An 8,771-nucleotide genomic window follows, 5' to 3' on the forward strand; every position below is an offset into this window, starting at 1 on the left:
ACACTATAGTCACCTAAATTACTTCAGCTAAATAAAGCAGTTTTAGTGTATAGATCATTCCCTTGCAAGTTCACAGCTCAATTCACTGTCATTTAGGAGTTAAATGACAGTGTTTCTGTTTATGCAGCCCTAGCCACACCTCCCCTGGCTTTGATTGACAGAGCCTGCATGAAAAAAAAAACTGGTTTCACTTTCAAACAGATGTAATTTACCTTAAATAATTTTATCTCAATCTCTAAATTGAACTTTAATCACATACAGGAGGCTCTTGCAGGGTCTAGCAAACTATTAACATAGCAGGGGATAAGAAAATCTTAATTAAACAGAACTTGCAATAAAGAAAGCCTAAATAGGGCTCTCTACAGGAAGTGTTTATGGAAGGCTGTGCAAGTCACATGCAGGGAGGTGTGACTAGGGTTTATAAACAAAGGGATTTAACTCCTAAATGGCAGAGGATTGAGCAGTGAGTCTGCAGAGGTATGTTCTATACACCAAAACTGCTTCATTAAGCTAAAGTTGTTTAGGTGACTATAGTGTCCGTTTAAAGACGGCCCTGGGTGAACAATTACCAGAAAATATATTAACCACCTTACTAAAAAGGGGAGGAAATTAATTCTCAACTAATAATACATAAATAATAATAATTTATTATTAATACATTGTTAATTAATAAAAAATAAATTACATTAAAATAGAAACAACAAGGTAAAACTGGACATAGAATAACGGACAAGGACCTAACATGTAATAATATGGGACCAGTGTTTGTGACAAAGTTCAACATCCAATGTGGATGTATTTTGGATACTTTTTACAAATACTGACCGATACTTAAAGGGACACTCCAGGCACCCAGACCACTTCTGCCCATTGGAGTGGTCTGGGTGCCAACTCCCACTACTCCTAACCCTGCAACTGTAATTATTGCAGTTTTTTATAAACTGCAATAATTACCTTGCAGGGTTAACTCCACCTCTAGTGGCTGTCTACTAGACAGCCACTAGAGGTCACATTCTCCTTCATAGCACAGGAAACCTGTGCTAGAGCGTCGCTCATTTCCCCAGAGGAAAGCATTGAAATAATTTTTCAACGCTTTCCTATGGGGAGCGCTAATGCGCATGCGCGGCATTGCCATTTTCCTGGCACTGGGGTTTCCCTTTAAGAGGGATCCTTGGCTAGGCCATAGTCTTCCATATCTATTACTATTTAACTTTTTAGATGTTACTATGTTTTAAGTTGTTTGTTTAATAAATGTGCATATATTTGTTACATTGAGATTTGATATACAGTACTATTTTGTGCTACTCCCTCTGCTTTCTGCAGTGTTTGTTTTTGGTTCTCATTCAGTTAGTCACCATGTTTTGGAGTGGAGTTTTATTTGCACAGAAGTAGCATCTAATTTATGTCACTATAATATATTATTTATTATTAATTATTATTTTTGTCTTCCTGGTGGTATAATTATTTTTTGTTTGTTCTTTTACCAAAACACTGCACATTCAGACTTCAGACACCATGACCACTTCAAGTCACTGAACTGGTTAAGGGAATAACCCTTGAAATGCACATTACTGTGAGTATATTTGCTGTGGAGCTCTATTATTCACCCAACAATATATCGCTCCTAAACAGGGACAGTAGAATCAGGGCCGGTGAAAGGATTTTTGGGTACACAGGCGAAGATGATTTTGGCGCCCCCCACCCACCCAACCAAAGCATCCTCACCTGTGTGCCCCTTAACCCAGCTTTTGTTTATTATACCCCCTTTTAAATGTCTTACCCCTTTTAGTGTATTTTATCCCCTATTTTGTGTTTTACACCTCCCTTGTTTATCTCTTACTCCTCCCATCCCCTTTGTGTGTCCTTCTCTCCCAGCCCCTTTGTGTCTTTTAGTCTTACCAGCTCCTTTGTGTGTCTCTTTTTCCTCTTCTCCAGTCCCTCTGTGTCTCTCTCACCCCGAGCCCCTTTGTATTTCCACACCTAGCCCCTTCTATGTGGCGCTTTCATCCCAAGCCCCTCTGTGAACTTTCTCCCCCCAGTCCCATCTGTGTGTCTTTCTCCCCACTCAGCCCCCCCCCCCCGTGTTCCTCTCTCCTCCCCTCCATGTCCATTAGTGTTCCTCTCCCCCCTTACCTGTCTCTTGGTGCCCCCCATTCCCCTTGATGTTCCTCTCCCTTCTCTTTTAGTTGTAGCCCCTACCACAGTGTTCCTTTTCCTTTCCCACCCCTGTAACTTAGTGCCTAGTGCTTAGTGTTCCTCTTTCTCCACCCCAGTGTTCCGCTCCCCTCCCTCTTTTTATTTTTCTTTGCCCCCCATTCCATAGTGTTCTTTCCCCCCTCCCTCATAGTGTTCATTCCCCCTTCCCCTGTCCCATAGTGTAATTTCCCCCTCTAACCTGTCCCATAGTGTTCTTTCCCCCTTTCCCTGTCCCATAGTGTTATTCCCCGTCCCATAGTGTTCTTTCCCCCTGTCCCCTGTCCCGTAGTGTTCTTTCCCTGCCTCCCCTGTCCCATAGCGTTATTACCACCTCCCCTGTCCCATAGTGTTCTTTCCACCCCCTCCGCTGTCCCATAATGTTCTTTTCCCCCTTCTCCTGTCCCAGAGTGTTCTTTCATAGTGTTCTCCCCCCCACCCTGTCCCATAATGTTCTTTATCCCACTCCCTTGTCCCATACTGTTCTTTCCCCCTCCCCATCCCATATTGTTCTTTCCCCCCTCCCCTGTCCCATAGTGTTCTTCCACCCCCTCCCCTGTCCAATAGTGTTAATTACCACCCCACCTCCCCTGTCCCGTAGTGTTCTTTCGCCCCTCCCCTGTCCCATAGTGTTCTTTTCCTTCTTCCCTGTCCCATAATGTCCTCCCCCCCGTCCGATAGTGTTCTTTCCCCCTCCCCTATCCCATAGTGTTCTTTCCCCCTCCCCTATCCCATAGTGTTCTTCCCCCCACCCTGTCCCATAGTGTTCTTCCACCCCCTCCCCTGTCCCATAGTGTTCTTCCACCCACCTCCCCTGTCCCATAGTGTTCCTTAACACCCCCCTCCCCTGTCCCATAGTGTTTCTTAACACCCCTCTTCCCATGCCCCATAGTGGTACTTACCACCCCCCCCCTTGTCCCCCACCCACACCCCTCCCCTGTCCCATAGTGTTCTTACCCCCACCCCCTGTCCCATAGTGTTCCTTACCACCCCTCCCCCCATCCCTTAGTGCCCCTCTCTCCCCCCCCCCCTTGGTCCCCAGTAAGTCTCCTACCTTTATTGTAGCGTGGCCGAGCGGAGCAGACCACGGTACAGTAACTTTTGTTTCCTGTACCTGGCCTGACTGACAGGAAGTGCTCTCTCAGTGAACACTTCCTTTCAGTCTGGCCAGGTACAGGAAAATAGAAAATTTAATTCATACTTACCGATATTTTTTTTTTACAGCACTACAGACTTCCCAAAAGGCTCATGAATTCTCTGGACGTCACTGACTTGACTTCTATAAGATGGAGAATTTTCTGTTGGTTCCTTAAACCCCTTTCCATAGACAGTGACACTGTCGCTTTGATTGTATCAAACCTTGCTTCTAGATATATCATATTCTGGAATGGCAAAAGCTCACTTTTTTGCGATTGATGATCCATCCGAACTTTTGAAGTAGCCGAAGAACTCTGTCTTGGTGAGAAACAAGAAGATTCTTGTTGTTCGAAGGAACCAAGATAGCGTCCAGATAATGGAAAATGGAGATACCTTCTAGACGAATGAAAGCAATGAGGGATACCTACATTTTTGTAAAGGTTCTTGAGGTCGTGCAGAGACCGAAGGGGAGTGCCCGAAATTGAAAATGATGATCCTCTATTGCAACCCTCAGGAATTTTTGGTGAGGGATTGCAATTGGGACATGGAAATAGGCATCTTGAAGGTCTATAGATATCATCCAGTCTCCTGGAGATATGACCTTTATGATGGAGCTGATGGATTTCATTTTGAATTTTCTCACAGATAAGTGCTCATTGAGGTCATGAAGATCCAAGATCGGTCGCCATCTCCCGAAGCCTTTGGGGTTCAGAAGAAGCCCCAAACCTTTTTCTTCTTTGGGAACCTGGCAGATTACGCCTTCTGCAAGAAGGAGAAAGAGAGAAGAGCTTTTGCCTTTTCCAGGTCTTGTGGGATCCGGTTAGGAAGGAATCGTGGATGAGGAACAGTGGTAAATTCCAAGAAATAACCTGCTTGGATGATTTTTAGAACCCATTTATTTTGAGCCCAGACTCTGGAGAATTTTAGGAGTCTGGCTCCTACCCCCAAAAACTGGACTGGTGTCCCATCAGAACTGCTTTGAATGTCTGGATGATTCACCTCTGCCACAAGGAGAGGCCTGGAGGGAAAACGTAACTCTTCAAATAGGCCCCGCGTTCCATCTGCCATCAAGACCCAGGAGGCCGCCAACAGAGAGGAAAACTGAACAAAAGGTACCTGACACATACACCCGATCAGGGGCGGACTGACTGGTCAGGCACTTCGGATATGGTCCAAGGGCCCGGCCGGGAGGGGGGCCAGCCATCAGGGGGCCCGGCCGCCCCTTTAAATGCTGCAGCCGCCTGAGCGCTCTCTTAAGAGCCTCAGGCGACTGCAGCTTCTCACCTCCCCTCCCCTCCCCTGTAGCGTGGCCGAGCTGCTCTCCGGTCCGCGGTGCCGGCCGGAGTGATAGGAAGGTGCACACTGAGTGTGCACCTTCCTGTCAGTCCGGCCGGGTACATGAAACAGAAACTCCTGTTCCGCGCGGAACAGGAGTTTCTGTTTCCTGCACCCGGCCGGACTGACAGGAAGTGTGCACCTTCCTATCACTCCGGCCGGGCACCGCGGACCGGAGTGCAGCTCGGCCACGCTACAGGGGAGGGGGTAAGAACAAAGGGGGGGTTAAGAACAAAGAGGGGGGATAAGAACAAAGAGGTGGGGGGTAAGAACAAAGAGGAGGGGGGATAAGAACAAAGAGGGGGGGTAAGAACAAAGAGGGGGGTAAGAACAAAGAGGGGGGTAAGAACAAGGAGGGGGGTAAGAACAAGGAGGGGGGTGGTAAGAACAAAGAGGGAGGGGGGTGGTAAGAACAAAGAGGGGGGTAAGAACAAAGAGGGAGGGAGGGGGGGTAAGAACAAAGAGGGAGGGGGGTGGTAAGAACAAAGAGGGGGGTAAGAACAAAGAGGGAGGGAGGGGGTGGTGGTAAGAACAAAGAGGGAGGGGGGTAAGAACAAAGAGGGGGGGTAAGAATAAAGAGGGAGGGGGGTAAGAACAAAGAGGGATGGGGGTAAGAACAAAGAGGGATGGGGTAAGAACAAAGAGGGATGGGGGTAAGAACAAAGAGGGGGGTAAGAACAAAGAGGGAGGGGGGTAAGAACAGAGAGGGCTGGGGGGGTAAGAATAAGGAGGGAGGGGGTAAGAAGAGGGAGGGGGTAAGAAGAGGGAGGGGGTAAGAAGAAAGAGGGGGGTTAAGAAGAAAGAGGGGGGCAAGAAGAGAACGGGAGGGGGTTAAGAAGAAAAAGGGAGGGGGAGTAAGAAGAACGAGGGAGGGGGAGTAAGAAGAACGAGGGAGGGGGGTAAGAAGAAAGAGGGAGGGGGTAAGAAGAAAGAGGGAGGGGGGTAAGAAGAGAAAGGGAGGGGGGTAAGAAGAGAAAGGGAGGGGGGTAAGAAGAGAAAGGGAGGGGGGTAAGAAGAGAAAGGGAGGGGGTAAGAAGAGAAAGGGAGGGGTAAGAAGAGAGAGGGAGGGGAGTAAGAAGAGAGAGGGAGAGGGTTAAGAAGAGAAAGGGAGGGGGGTAAGAAGAGAAAGGGAGGGGGTAAGAAGAGAAAGGGAGGGGTAAGAAGAGAGAGGGAGGGGAGTAAGAAGAGAGAGGGAGAGGGTTAAGAAGAGAGAGGGAGGGGGTAAGAAGAGAGGGAGGGGGAGTAAGAAGAGAGGAGGGGTAAGAAGAGGGGGGAGTAAGAAAGGCGGGGGGGAGTAAAAAGAGGGAGGGGGGAGTAAGAAGAGGGGGGAGTAAGAAGAGGGGGAGGGGGGTGGGAAGGGGGGAGTAAGAAGAGGGGGTAGGGGGTAAGAAGAGGGGGAGGGGAGTAAGAAGAGGGGGGAGTAAGAAGAGGGGGGAGTAAGAAGAGAGGGTGGGGGGAGTAAGAAGAGGGGAAGAGTAAGAAGGGGGAGTATGAAGAGGGGGAGGGGAGAGTAAGAAGGGGGATAAGAAGAGAGTGAGGGGGGAGTAAGAAGGGGGGTATGAAGAGGGGGAGGGGGGAGTAAGAGGAGGGCAATTGCCCCCTCCCCTGTCCACAGGCACCGTGCGGGCAGGGGAGGGAGGAAGAGAGGACCCTGGAGCTCAGCCTTCAGCTCCTCTGGGTCCTTCTTGCGCGAGCACAGATCGTTGCCGCGGTTACCATGGCAACGTTATGGCTCTTGCGAGAGTAAACTCTAGCCCTGGAGCTACGGGCTAGAGTTCACTCTCAACACTGTGACCACCAGGGATTCCTGGTGGTCGCAGTGGTGAGAGTGAACTCTAGCCCCATAAACACACTGCCCCCACACACCATACACATTCACACACTGCCCCCATACACCCACACACCATACACATTCACACACTGCCCCATACACCCACACACATCATACACATTTACACACATTGCCTCACACACACACACACACATACACTGCCCACCCATACACACACAGCCCCCATACTAACATTGCCACACACATACACAGCCCCCTCATACACACATTGCCCCACACACCCTACACATTCACACACTACACCCCCTCACACACACTGAACCTTTCACACACACTGCACCCCTTACACATTGCACCACTGCTCCTATACCCTACTACAGCCTCATATCCCAGCAGACCCCAGGTAAGTTGTCAACTGTTCTTAAAGGGAAACTCCAGTGCCAGAAAAACGATCCGTTTTTCTGGCACTGGAGGGTCCCTCTCCCTCCCACCCACCAATCCCCGGTTACTGAAGGGGTGAAAACCCCTTCAGTCACTTACCTGGGACAGCGGCGATGTCCCTCGCCGCTGTCTCCGCGACGCTCCTCCCAGTGATTGCGTCGGCCCGTGGGCGAGACTGATCTCGCCCACCGGCCGAGGAGACGTAATGCGCATGCGCGAAAATGCCGCGCATGCGCATTACGTCTCCCCATAGGAAAGCATTGAAAAATCATTTCAATGCTTTCCTATGTGGTTTTGAGCGACGCTGGAGGTCCTCACACAGCGTGAGGACGTCCAGCGACGCTCTAGCACAGGTTTCCTGTGCTAGAACCCAGGAAGTGACCTCTAGTGGCTGTCTAGTAGACAGCCACTAGAGGTGGAGTTAACCCTGCAATGTAATTATTGCAGTTTATGAAAAACTGCAATAATTACACTTGCAGGGTTAAGGGTAGTGGGAGTTGGCACCCAGACCACTCCAATGAGCAGAAGTGGTCTGGGTGCCTAGAGTGTCCCTTTAAACGGTTTGACTACTTACTCTGAAAGGGGGGCCCGGCCCTCCTGGCACCATAACGACTACACAGAGCAGTAGTGGTTATTGTGCATGGATTATTTCTTTAAATAATCTACAAGTGCCCCAGTAGCCAGCCAGCCAGCCAGCCCACAGGCCACCAGTTAGGCTTACAGCCAGCAAGCCCACAGCCTGCCAACCACAGCCAGCAAGCCATAGCCTGCCAGCCAGCAAGCCACAGCCAGCAAACCACAGCCAGCAAGCCAACAGCCTGCCAGCCGTAGCCAGCAAGCCCACAGCCTGCCGGCAGTAGCCAGTAAGCCCACAGACTGCCACCCAGCAACAGTAATTAAGGTAAGAGGAGCCAACTTGGCCTAGGTATCAGCGAGCTATGTTGTGTTGCTATATTGTGAATAGGAACCAGAGTGTTGGAGAGACCCCCTCCAGGCCCCATTAGACTCTATTGTAGTCTCTAATGGGACCTGGAGGAAGTTCTTTCTAACACACTCTCTAAAGGACACTGAGATAGCCTCTGCTAGAATGCTCCCCCCCTCCATGGCCCATTAGCCCTCAATTGTAGTCTCTACTGGGGCCTGGAGGCGACTGTTTGCAGCAGGGACACTGAGATGGCCTCTGTTAGAAAGACCCCCTTCCAAGCCTATTAGACTCCATTGTAGTCTCTAATAGGGCCTGGAGGGGATTCTTTCTAACACACTTTCTAAAGGACACTGAGATAGCCTCTGCTAGAATGCTCCCCCCCCTCCATGGCCCATTAGCCCTCAATTGTAGTCTCTACTGGGGCCTCGAAGGGATTATTGCACTTTTCTTCCTTGTGTATAAAGATTGTGTAGGGTGTGGCTGGAGGCGGTGCATGGAGGCGGGACATGGGTGGCGCTTGCTGCGGAGTATGGGTGGGGCCTGTAAGGGGGCCCTTGATTTATTTTGCCCAGGGGCCCTGAGGGTTCTCAGTCCGCCCCTGCACCCGATCGGTGTGTGTGCCTAAAGAGAGAGTCCCCCTAACTATTGAGGAGTTCCATGGGCTCTTAGTATCATATATAGTACATGTATGAAGTGATATACTCCTTTTTAATCCCAAACAGTAAATATCCTTGGGAAAACCAGAATAACCTCAACACTTCAATAATATAGGTGTGCCCTTACACGGGAATTATCACCACACTGTTACTGGCACATCCAGCTGCTACCTATAAGATCACTGCAGCATGACTCCCCGGTCGTGAAGGGGAGAGTCCTTCAGGGGGTCGCCGTGTCCTGAGGCTTCCATGGGAAGAGAGGCTGAACTGTTAGACCCAAGTAAGCTACAAA

This window comes from Pelobates fuscus, chromosome 6, assembly GCF_036172605.1.
Source record: "Pelobates fuscus isolate aPelFus1 chromosome 6, aPelFus1.pri, whole genome shotgun sequence".
Lineage (NCBI taxonomy): Eukaryota > Metazoa > Chordata > Amphibia > Anura > Pelobatidae > Pelobates > Pelobates fuscus.